Below are 12,229 nucleotides of genomic sequence, written 5' to 3' on the forward strand. Positions count from 1 at the left end.
TCTTTGCATTTTGAAGGTGGATGACAGTCAATTTAAAGGGAACCCTATCTATAAGATAACAGCATTTAAAAATGTTCCTGCCCTCAATTCAAAATTAAGATACCTAGATTGAAAAGTACTCTATGATTACTGTTCAAGTGATTGTGAATGACGTAGCCCAGCTTCTTGTATCTACACCCAAAAAGCTGTCAATGCACATCTGTTTACTAGTCTGTGAATGGAGGCAATACCTGTATTACTTCATTTTCCTTTGTCATAAGAATATGGTAACCCATTGATACAGCCAACTTCAATTTGCCCTCGCTGTACCTTTAACATCCTGTTATACCTTGCAGGCTGCATACTCCTCCCGTTGCACCAGGTGCCCAAACGTACGCATCCGAGCACCCCTCCCCCGGTTTTGATTATACCAAATTTATCACCACATGGGGCATGGACCTTTAGAGCCTGGTAGCTCCCTATACCTCTTTCTTAGTGGGCGCTCCTAACATATTGCCACGTGTTGGTGACGATGCCCAAACCAGCAAACGAAGATACTGGTGTTGGACTGAATGAGTTCTTTATTGGGCTGACTTGCGCCTGCAAAAGAACTAAGCCACCGGCGGTGGCGATAGCAGCAAGCGTGCCCGGCGGTCGTCGATCTACCAATCCCAGCCAAAAATAGACGCAGTGCTTTATGTATTTACAACGCCATGCCGGACAGTGCGAGGCTCCGCTGTCCAGTTCGGAATCGAAAGACCAGCTTTGACTGATTGAACGGGCCAGCCGGGCAGCAAAGGCCGCGGGAGCCTGGAATGAGGACTCAACAACGGGAGCCCTCCATTATTATTTTTTTTTTTTTGCATTATATAAAGTTTGCTCTCTCTTTCTCTCTACCAATCCCAGTTTCACTCGTCAGCGCTCAATTTAAAAGCGGCGAAGAAAGATCTAGATAAAGCCGCGAACGGTGACTAGCATGCAGTGCACCGCTGCAGCACTTTTCAGAACTATAGTGCAGCCAGTGCAAGCCAAATCGAAGAGACCTCTAGCTCCATCGGATGGGGGTCGCTAGTGATTTAAGGGTAGGTGGAAAGGGAAATAAAGAGGGAGAGAGAGGAAGCGGGTCGCAGCCTGCCTCGTACACCATTTTATAAAGAGGGGAAATTATTTTTCTCTACCTCTGGTTTTAGAAAATGTGTTAATGGTGCCAATATTAACTCGCTGACAAGAATAAAAGATGATAGCCTGCTTCATATTCATGCAGTCCTTATACATTCGATTGCAGGGGTTCACAGACCCCTCTTAAATTTTGGTGGGGTGTCTCCATGGGTGTCTCAGACCACCGCAAGAGCTTTTCACCAAACTTGTCTCCTGGTTTGTGCTCTGCGTCTCGTCGTCTCAAGTTGTATCGCCGTCTGTCGTTGCGTTGCTGGTGTTTGATGCGCAGCTGAGTGAGTTTTCGGGCTTCAGCACGCTGCAGGTAGGCGTCGACATCGGGCTTGTCTGTCAATGTCACGTGCGGCAGCATCGCGTCGAGCGTTGTGGGTTCGCTCTGATTGTCTCCTGGACGGCTGTGTTATACGCGAGGATCACGTACGGAAGGATGGCGTCCCAGGTCTTGTGTTCGGCATCAGCGTGCATAGCAATCATGTCCGTCATCAAAACGTTTTGTAAAGGCGCTCCTCAAGTCCTTCGGTCTGGGATGGTACGCCGTTGTACGATCGGTGGTTTGTATGACTGTCAAGATGGCTTGCGTGGGCTCCGCAGTAGATGGTTTTCCTTTGTCCGTAATGATCACTTCGGGGGCGCCTTATCGCAGTAGAATGTGTTCGACGAACTTCGCGATTTCCGCCGCGGTACCATTAGGCAGGGCTTTCGCTTCGGCGTAACGGGTAAGTAGTCAGTGCTCGATAATCTACCTGTTACCCGCAGATAAGTTGGAAAAGGGCCGAGGAGATTCATCCCAATTCGTTGAATTTGCCTATTCGGGGGTGGTATGGTGTTCAGTCACCCGGCAGGTCTGATCGCGGGCGTCTTGCGTCGCTGACGGGCATGTTTTCACGTAATGGGCAACGTCAGCAGGCAACCGCGGCCAGTAGTATTTCTGGATTCGCTGCAACGTGCGCGCAAACCCGAGATGTCCTGCTGTCGGTTCATCGTGCAACGCCAGCAGAATTTCCTGCCGGAGGCTTTTAGGCTCATCAACTTCGCTGTCCTGTTGGGTGCGAAGTTCTTCTTGAGGACGTCATTGCTTAATGCGAACGACGACAGTGACGCCTGAAGCAAGAGGAGAATTGTCTCGCCTTCCAGGTAATCGGCTATAGGTCTTTCAACTCGGGGTCTGAGCGCTGCTGTTGTGCGACACTGCTGGCGCTTACCGGTCCCAAGAGGGGGTCGTTGTCTTACTGGGGATCTCGGCTTCCCCGACAGGTGCTCGGGATAAGAAGTCATCGTCGGAATGCTCGCGGCCATACTTGTAGACTACAGAAAATGTCAAATTCGTGATGACGTAGGCTGCATCGAGCAAGGCGGCCGGTGGGGTCTTTCAAATTGGCGAGCCAACAAAGCGCATGGTGATCGCTTACCTTAAATTTGATCGACCGTAAGGTACGGACGGAACATTAACGTGGCCCAAACTATCACGAGGCACTGCTCGGTCATCGAATAATTTGCTTCGTCTTTTGAAGGAGACCTGCTAGCATAAGCAATAACTTTTTCCACACCCATTTTGTTAGGTGGGCGGATGAGGTTAAGAAGCTCGCAGGGGTCAAGTTTATGCAGCTAGCACAGGACCGGGTTAATTTGAGGAATATGGGAGAGGCCTTCGCCCTGCAGTGGGTATAGTCAGGCTGATGATCATTATGAGTTTAGGGATCAGACGCGTTGTTCCACCGCTACGATCGAAAATCCTCACCTTCCGGCGCATTTTCGAACCGTGAAGCATCGCTTGCGGAACCTTTCTCACCTGGCAGGTGCGGAGCAAAGGCCGTAGGCCATTACCTTAAACTCACCCGTCTGGTGTGATAAACGCCGTCTGCTCGCGGTCTCTTTTGTCGACCTCAATTTGCCGGTACCCACTCTTCAAGTCTGGAAGAGAAATGCTTAGTGTTGCAGAGATGGTCTAGAGTGTCATCGATGCGACGGAGCGGGTAGACATCATTTTGTAGCGAGAGCTATACTACCCAATCGAGCATTTCGCCGTATGCAAGACAGGCCACTAGTGCGCATGCGCGGAAACGGGAGAGGAGCAACAGGTGCGCTGCGCATAATATCAGAGGTGGTGGTGACAAATTTTAATAATGTGAGCCTTAGCTGTAACATCCTAGTGGTGGGATTGCTCTTAGATGCTTGTCTTGGCCGGAAGCTTGTGATGCTTCCCGACCACTTCCAAAGCCCAGTCCACCAACAGCAGCCGGGTCAGAACTGGACACCGCAGCCTCCCATCGCTCGAGGTCTGTGAGTTGTCATGCGGCTACTTAAAGATGCTCAGAGCAAGAATAATGTGAGCAAAACCCGCTTTGGGAGCACCGCAGAGGGTGCATTCCGGCATGAACAGTCCCGGGTGAACAAGGGCTAAGTAGGCATGGGAGCGAAAGGTGCGGGATTGTAGCTGGCGCTACGTCACCTACTGCGATTTAGCGAGACTTGTGTAGAGGGGGATGTGCAATACGTTCATGGTAGTGCATAGTGATCTCGTGGTAAGCGACCACACGATCTCGAGCGTCTCCCCAGGTGTCGGCGGCTCCTGCTCGGCTGACGAAACCTTGAGCTAAAGAATTAGCCGCCTCGTTACCTGGGTGGCCGGCGTGGGCCGGAACCCATAGAAGCTGAATAGGTCGGATAGGGAAGGGAGACCGGCTAAAAAGCCGGAACGCGGGTTCGGAGATACGGCCTTTCGCAGTTTCGGACTGCTGTCTTCGAATCAGTGAAAATGAGGGTCGCCGATGTAGTAACGATTGCTAAGGCTACTGCGGCCTCGTCCGCTTCCGCGGAAGTGGAAGCGATGACAGTACCTGCCGTAAGAGGGGTAAATGAGTTTGACACAACCGCCAAGGCAAAGGTGAAAAAAAAAAAAACATGTAAGAGACAGCATCAACGTAGACGGTCTCCGGCTGTGTGCCATGTGTTTGGGTAGGGCTGCAGCACGGCGAGCCGCGTGATGTTCGGGGTGCATGTTCTTGGGGAGAGGGTGAATGGTGAGAATGTATCGTGTGCGGCGTGGGAGGGAGAAGGTGTGGGAGTAATATCTAGGGGGATTCAAGCCAACAGCGTCAAGAATGTGACGGCCGGCTAGGATGGAGGAGAGCCAATCAAGTTGGGCAGATCGATGAGCCTCGGTGAGTTCGTCGAGGGTATTGTGTACACCCATTTAAGAAGGCGCTCATTCGCTGTGTGGCGAGGAAGGTTGAGGGCCTTCTTGTACGTCTGACGGATAAGGCAGTTGACTTTATTCTTCTCTACTCGAGATGGTAAGAGATAGGGTAATGAACAGATAACTAGTCGACTAACGAAAGCCTGAACCAGGCGACGGAGGTCGTGTTCCCGCATGCCACGGTGTTTATTAGCGATTCGTCTAATTAATCGCTAATTTATCGTCTAATTAATCATCATTGGCGCCGTCCGCATCCCGGAGGTGGAGAGAGGTTGCATCCTGGGGATTTTTCAGAACAATGGAAAGAACACTGCCACGATCACCAAGCTCACTGTTAAGCAACGGTAACAGTGAGCTTGGTGATCGTGGCAGTGTTCTTTCCATAGTTCTGAAAAATCCCCAGGATGCAACCTCTCTCCACCTCCGGGATGCGGACGGCGCCAATGGTGCCCTCGATGCTAGGCGGGGGAGCCTTGAAACTTTGTCTATCCTTGTGCGATGCAGGTGAAGGACCAAAAGTTCAGATTTGGTGGGTGAGCATGCAAACCGACCCTATGACCATAAAAGGTGACCGTACATCTACGCCAGCTTGCAGTGTCTCTTCAATGGTTCTCATTGGCTGTCTCTCAATGTATATACCTTTAATCCTCTTTTGTGAATAATTTCTCCCTGTTATAATAGTATGCAACAATTTCAAAACCGTGGGCGATTCGCAAATGCCTTAGAATTTTCAGATCTGTGTGGTGCGCTAAGCCTTGCTTAGGGCCTTATTGAAGGGGCTGTAATTACTAGCGCAACAAAATTATATTCATGTGTTTTTAATGATTTTGAAAGCTTGGTAGTGGGCAATAGGTGGACAAAGTCTAAACAGTATTAAAAATTGTTTTTGTTTTAACCTTACTTAAAAATTTTCATTGTTCGCTGTTTTCATTAAATTAGCGCGATCGTATCTTGTATTGAAACGTTATATAAGCTTTAGCTGTTTGATAGATAACTATGCTGAGAACATAGTGTGGAATTATTGCTCCTCTGCCATAAACCTTTTTTAAATTTGAAATAAAGGCCTGCTAAGTAGGAAAATTTCGCTACCTGGGCCGATTTTGAGAAATTTTATAAAAACATCACTACACAGAAAAACGAAAATTTACTGAATGCAAATTATAACATGCATATATTTGGCCAGATAATTTTCAGTTAACTTTAACATATTTTGTGTAATTCATAACCAAAGTTGTCCAAAACTACAGAAAAAAGCGCGGAACTCCGCCTCTTCCCTATTAATTTCTTGTGCCCCCCAAAAAATTTTGGCAGCAAAACCGATTGCAGATCTCTTCTTTCCAGTCATCAGACAACAATTTAAAAATTTTGAAATGAATATAAAAGGTCGATCGACCATCCTTTGCTCGATCTTAAGTGTAAACACCCTACTATTTATTTATTGCTTATCCCCCGCGCAGCGCGTTTGGAATGATCGAACTCTAAACTAGAAGGCGGAACAATTTTATTTTTTATTGCCGATATATGTGTTGTGCGTCATTTAAATGTGCCGAGGCTTGTCATGCTTGCAGCCTGTGCGAGAAACTGCCATTTTTTTATTTTTTACGACCGTGTGAATGTCAAATAAAAATAAAATGGTAACCTCGAGTCTTCCTGCGTTTCATTTTGCAGGGCTTATTTCTAGAAAGTACACACAGCGTATTTGTTCCTTTCCCCAGGTAAACAGTCGATGCGGTGCAAAGTGCCTTATGGATAATGCAAAAGCGCAAAAAAATGTGACTGGGAGCACGGTTATTTGCTCGATCCACTTCCCTTAAGGCAACGTCTTCTTTCTCGGCAATGGAAAACTACCTTTTAATCACTAATTTAATGTCACATGACCGTGCTATGACCACAGTTCTGTTTGGTATGCGCGTTCTGATTGACAACTGAATATATTGTCACGTAGCCGTTTAGGCCCGTAAACAGAAGGTTGGGTTTTAATGGGGGGTTGAGCTAGCAGGCGCAGAAGAACAGGGTCGGAGCACCGAGAGACGGCAGCTAACTTCAGCTTCTTCTCGAACGCCACGGGGCCCTTCTTCGAGTCCGTGCACGAGACTCTCGATGAGCAGCCGCCTAGCGGCTGCTGTTGCACACGCTACATTACCCCCCTCTCTAAAAAAAAAAAATAAATGTCAACTTGATGAATTCGAAAGCAGAGATAAAAAAAATAAAGCAAGAAACATGCGGTAGGCGGTGCGCTAATTTCCTCGCGAAAAGTACGGCTTCATGCGCACGACATGGACAACCTCGGATTTCTGCTGGCGACGAGTAGAAGAAAAGCCGTCTGGAAGCACTTCGTACGTGACGTCGCTCAGCTGACGGAGCACTTTGTATGGGCCAAAGTACTGCTTCAGAAGTTTTTCGGATAGTCCCCGACGTCGAATCGGAGTCCAAAGCCACACCCTATCGCCCGGTTCGAAAGTCACTACACGGTGGCGGTGATCATAACGCTGGGCGTCTCGACCTTGCTGGTTCCGGATGCGTGCCCTCGCCAACTGTCGCGCTTCTGCGCGTTGAGTGAGTGAACTCCTCGGCGCCAACTTCGAGGTCACGGCCGTCGTGGGGCAACATGGCTTCGAGCATTGTCGAAACTTCGCGACCATACAATAAGGAGAACGGCGTCATTTGCGTCGTTTCCTGCTGCGCCGTGTTGTACGCAAAAGTGACGTACGGCAGGACGTTATCCCACGACCGATGTTCAACATCCACGTACATGGACATCATGTCGGCGAGAGTTTTGTTCAGACGTTCTGTTAAGCCATTAGTTTGTGGATGGTAGGCGGTTGACGTGCGATGGGTAGTGCCGCTTAGTTGCATGACAGATACCAGAAGCTTGGCAGTGAAAGCAGTGCCTCGGTCCGTTATTATAACTGTCGGGGCGCCGTGCCTCAGGACGATGCGTTCGATGAAAAATTTCGCTGCCTCGATTGCTGTACCGCGCTGGAGAGCCTTCGTTTCAGCGTAACGCGTGAGGTAATCTGTAGCGACAATTATCCACCTGTTGCCCGAATCAGAAATTGGAAAAGGACCCAACAGATCTATGCCAACTTGTTCGAATGGGTATCTTGGCACTTGAACAGGATGCAGTAAACTGGCCGGTTCCACAGGCGGTGTTTTCCGTCGCTGGCAATCATGGCATGTCCTCACGTAATGTCGTACTGCGGCCGCAAGGTTTGGCCAGTAATAACTCTTTTTAATTCGGGCCAGAGTTCGAGCATACCCCAGGTGACCCGCGGTGGGCTCGTCATGACATGCCTGTAAGATTTCTTCGCGAAGAGACTCTGGTACGACGAGGAGGTAATCTCTTCCCGTTGGAGCGAAGTTGATCTTGGATAAAACATTGTTTCGCATGCAAAACGATGAATGCGTTCTGGCGAAGAGACACGGAACTTCTGTAGAGCGCGCTTCCAGAAAATTGATAAGTGGTGCGAGAGCCGGGTCGTCACGTTGCTGCTGCGAAACAGTGAGCGCGTCGACGGCTGCGATAAGGGGGAAGTCTGGTTCTTCGTCTTCCCGCGCAGCCTCGACAGGTGAACGGGACAAGCAGTCGGCGTCGTTGTGCTGACGTCCAGACTTATACACGATGGTCATGTCGAACTCCTGTAGCCGTAAGCTCCATCGTGCAAGGCGTCCGGAGGGGTCTCGCAAGTTCGTTAACCAGCACAAAGAGTGATGGTCACTCACAACCCGAAAGTGCCGGCCATAAAGATAGGGTCGAAATTTCATCACCGCCCATACAACAGCCAGACATTCTTTTTCGGTGGTGGAATAGTTCGATTCGGCACGGGACAAAGTCCGGCTGGCGTATGCGATAACTCGCTCGGCACCGTCTTGCCACTGGACGAGTACAGCGCCTAGACCCACGTTGCTGGCATCTGTGTGGACCAGAGTCTCGGCATTCGCATCGAAATGGGCAAGCACAGGTGTTGTCTGCAAGCGGTGCCGTAACTCGTCGAATGCCTCTTGCTCTTCGTCCGTCCAGGTGAAGGTGACATCATCCCGGGTGAGGCGTGTCAACGGAGCGGCAATGCGCGAAAAGTTTTCAATAAACCTGCGGTAATAGGCGCAGAGGCCCAAGAAACGGCGAACTGTCTTCTTGTTACATGGAGTAGGGAATTTGGTGACGGCTGTTGTTTTAGCGGGATCGGGACGAACTCCTCGATGGCTGACGGCGTGGCCCAAGAACAGGAGCTCTTCATAGCCAAAGTGACACTTTTGTGGTTTTAACGTGAGGCCGGCAGATCTGATAGCCCGTAGCACAGCGGAGAGACGTTGGAGGTGTTCCTCGAACGTTGGTGAAAACACAACAACGTCGTCCAGGTAGACTAGACACATCTGCCATTTAAGACCAGATAGAACTGCGTCTATCATTCGCTGGAATGTCACTGGAGCGGAGCACTATCCGAAAGGTAGGACTTTGAATTCATAAAGTCCGTCGGGCGTGACAAACGCTGTCTTCTCGCGATCACGTTCATCGACTTCGATCTGCCAGTAACCGCTCTTAAGATCAAGCGATGAAAAGTAGCGCGCGTGGCGCAACCGGTCTAATGAGTCATCAATGCGTGGTAGCGGGTAGACGTCTTTTTTTGTGACTTGATTGAGCTTACGGTAGTCCACACAGAACCTTAAACTTCCGTCTTTCTTCTTAACGAGGACAACAGGCGAAGCCCAGGGACTCCTCGATGGTCGTATGACACCGTCATTTAACATCTCGTCTACCTGTTGAGCAATGACTTCGCGTTCCCGCGGTGACACTCGGTAGGGGTTCTGTCGGACTGGTCGGGTGCGGTCGTCGGTTATTATGCGGTGCTTGGTCAAGGGCGTCTGTTTAACCGCGGAGGCGGATGAGAAACAGTCTTGAAACTGAAAGAGCAGCCCGACGAGTCTGTCCTTCTCTGCCGGTGATAGAGCGGGATTCACATCAGGGTCGAAGTTGGGCGTTTGGCTTGCAGACGTGTTGGTCTCAAGAACAAAGCAGTCGTGGGCTGCTTCTGCGACACCTTCAAAGTAGGCTACCGTGGTGCCTTTAACGATGCGTTGCCGTTCGTTCCCGAAGTTCGTAATCAGCACGTGAGCTAGACCATTAGTGAGATGAACTATACCGCGTGCAACACAGACTCCATGATGTAACAGAAGCTCTGTGTTCTGTTCGGCGACGCCGGCAGCACAGGACTGGTCGTCGCACCTGACTGTGACGAGAGCAGACGAACGTGGCGGCATAGATACATCCGCGTCAACGATGCGTAAAGGTGCGTGGCGTCGTTCGGAGTCAGCGGTCGTCGTTGCAGGCGTCGAAAACGTGACAGTACGGCGAGGAACATTAATAATGGCCCCATGCTCACGTAAAAAGTCCATGCCGAGTATGAGGTCCTTGCAGCAGTGCGGCAGGATAACAAAAACGGCTACAAAGGCTGAATCGGCGATGGTTACTCGGGCAGTGCATCGTCCGATCGGCGTCATAAGGTGACCGCCAGCAGTACGAATTTGCGGCCCCAGCCATTCAGTTTTAACCTTGGAGAGCCGATCTGCGAAATTCTTGCTTATTATTGAAAAGTCTGCTCCGGTATCTACCAAAGCGGTTACTGGGTGTCCGTCGACGAGAACGAAAAGGTCGGCGCTAACAACGCGATCGGCTTGAGGTTGACTGGGAGTTTCGGGTTCATGGGGCGGCGGAGGCATCGTAGTCACAGCATCGGGCTGAGTCGTCACGGGAGGGTCTTCGGGACATCGATTCCGTTCGTCAGCAACCTGCCCCCCTGAGGTCGCCACCTTCAGTTTCCCCGGTGTGGGCTTGGTGACCGGCGCCTCGGCACATGATTAAACTCACGGCGGCCGGGTGACGAGTAGCGCACGGGAGAAGACTGTGTACTGTCGCTCGAAGAGGTTGCACGGGTTGCCAGATATTCTGCGATTTCTGGAGGGCGTTCGCCGACCCGGGGACGCGGGGAATCACGAGCAAAACCCCGAAGACCGAGTTCCCGGTATGGACAACGACGGTACAAGTGGCCGGGTTCTCCGCAGTGGTAGCACAGCGGCCGTTGGCGAGGAGTGCGCCAGACGTCTGCCTTCCGATCCGGTTGCTGCATGAGGGGGCTCTGCTGGGATGGCGGCTGGTAGAACAGTGGCTGAGGAGCGGACGGCTGCATGACGAGGCTCTGCTGGGATGGCGGCTGGTAGGACGGTTGGTAGAACGGTGGTTGCAAAGTGGGCGGCGGCTGTGCTTCGAAACGAAGCTGTTGCGCAGGAGGCACTGCAGGCCGACGAAGAGCCGCTGCGTAGTTCATAGAACGTGGCTCCGACAGTGACTCAGGCGGTGACAATGTCTGACGTATTTCTTCCCGCACGGCTTCGGTGACAGCCACGGCAGTCGGGTTAGGCGATCCAAGATTGAACTTGAGGAGCTCCTCGCGAACTACCTCGCGGATCAGCTCACGCAGAGAGTGATCGTCAGTGGACCTGTTCAATGTGGCCACACTGCTGAAGGGCTGACCACAGGCAGACTCCGTGCGCCGGTATCTTTGCTGCAGGGCTCGCTTAATGAGGGTAGCTTCATTGATGAAGTCCGCGACGGTTTGAGGTGGACTCCGAACCAGACCAGCGAAGAGGGGTTCCTTTACGCCCTGCATCAGGTGGCGCAACTTCGCTGATTCCGTCATGTCGGGATCAGCCCGTCGGCAAAGACGCGTCACGTCCTCGGCGAACATGGCCACACTTTCGTTAGGTAGTTGCACACGAGCTTCTAGGAGGCGGCGTGCGCGATCACGGCGGTCGTGGTTGGCAAAGGTTTCCCGTAGCTGCTGGCGAAAGGAATCCCAGTTTTGAAGACTGGCCTCCCTATTCTCATACCACGTTTTAGCACAGTCTTCAAGCGCGAAATATACATTGCGCAGCTTCTGAGCCGGGTTCCACTGATTAAATTGCGCCACTCGCTCGAACTGGTCGATCCAGTCGTCGACATCTTCCCCAGTACCGCCATGGAAACTGGGGGGTGTACGAGGCTGCTGAAGCAGCAACTGGTGCTGACTTGCCTGTGCCATTACAGAAGTATCGAACTGCTGGTCAGCTGGCGTCGGTTCAGGTAGAGGAGCGAATTCCGGCGCCAGACCCTGGAGGCGATGGCTGCAGCGATGAACGGGTGTAGATACGAGCGGAAGCCGGTTGGGACTCGATGAGCGGCTGCGAGAGGCCCGAGACATGTAGTTCAAGGCCTCACCTCCACCAGTGTCACGTAGCCGTTTAGGCCCGTAACCAGAAGGTTGGGTTTTAATGGGGGGTTGAGCTAGCAGGCGCAGAAGAACAGGGTCGGAGCACCGAGAGACGGCAGCTAACTTCAGCTTCTTCTCGAACGCCACGGGGCACTTCTTCGAGTCCGTGCACGAGACTCTCGATGAGCAGCCGCCTAGCGGCTGCTGTTGCACACGCTACAATATTCTAGAGGTTAAGTGGATGCAGCTGCTTTTAAATTGTTATCGCTATGGCTGTAATCGGCATCCAATACAGGCATGTTGGGTCATGAGTGCTAGCCGGCTTCATGGCCAACATGGCACGCGGCCGAGCGTGGGCCGCCAAATGCTGGAGCAACCGTTTCCAAACAGGCCGGTGTTCAGTCGGGGTTACGAGCTCGGGTCATGGATGCTGGCCGGCTTCTGCCCAACCTAGTACGTGGCCGACCATGGACCACCCAATGGCCGAGCAACGTTCAGTCGGGTGCCTGAGCTTGGGCCCTGGTTGATTGCCGACTTACGCCCAACCTAGTACATGGCCAGCCATGGGCCGTTATTCGGCAGAGCACCGAATGCCAGCCAAGTCGGCTGCCGACCAGCTGCCGATGATCGGCCA

The 12,229-nt window shown here is 51.7% G+C and overlaps 1 protein-coding gene across 1 annotated transcript in view; it reads right to left on the reverse strand.

Annotated features, from left to right (window-relative positions):
- The window catches only part of LOC146178125 (uncharacterized), a 50,927-nt gene that overhangs the window by 12,843 nt on the left and 25,855 nt on the right, over positions 1 to 12,229 (reverse strand). The gene's annotated exons all lie outside the window — the stretch shown is intronic.

The sequence above is a fragment of the Amblyomma maculatum genome, chromosome 9 (genome assembly GCF_055883805.1).
Source record: "Amblyomma maculatum isolate TAMU_Amacu chromosome 9, ASM5588380v1, whole genome shotgun sequence".
In the NCBI taxonomy this organism is placed as follows: Eukaryota; Metazoa; Arthropoda; class Arachnida; order Ixodida; family Ixodidae; genus Amblyomma; species Amblyomma maculatum.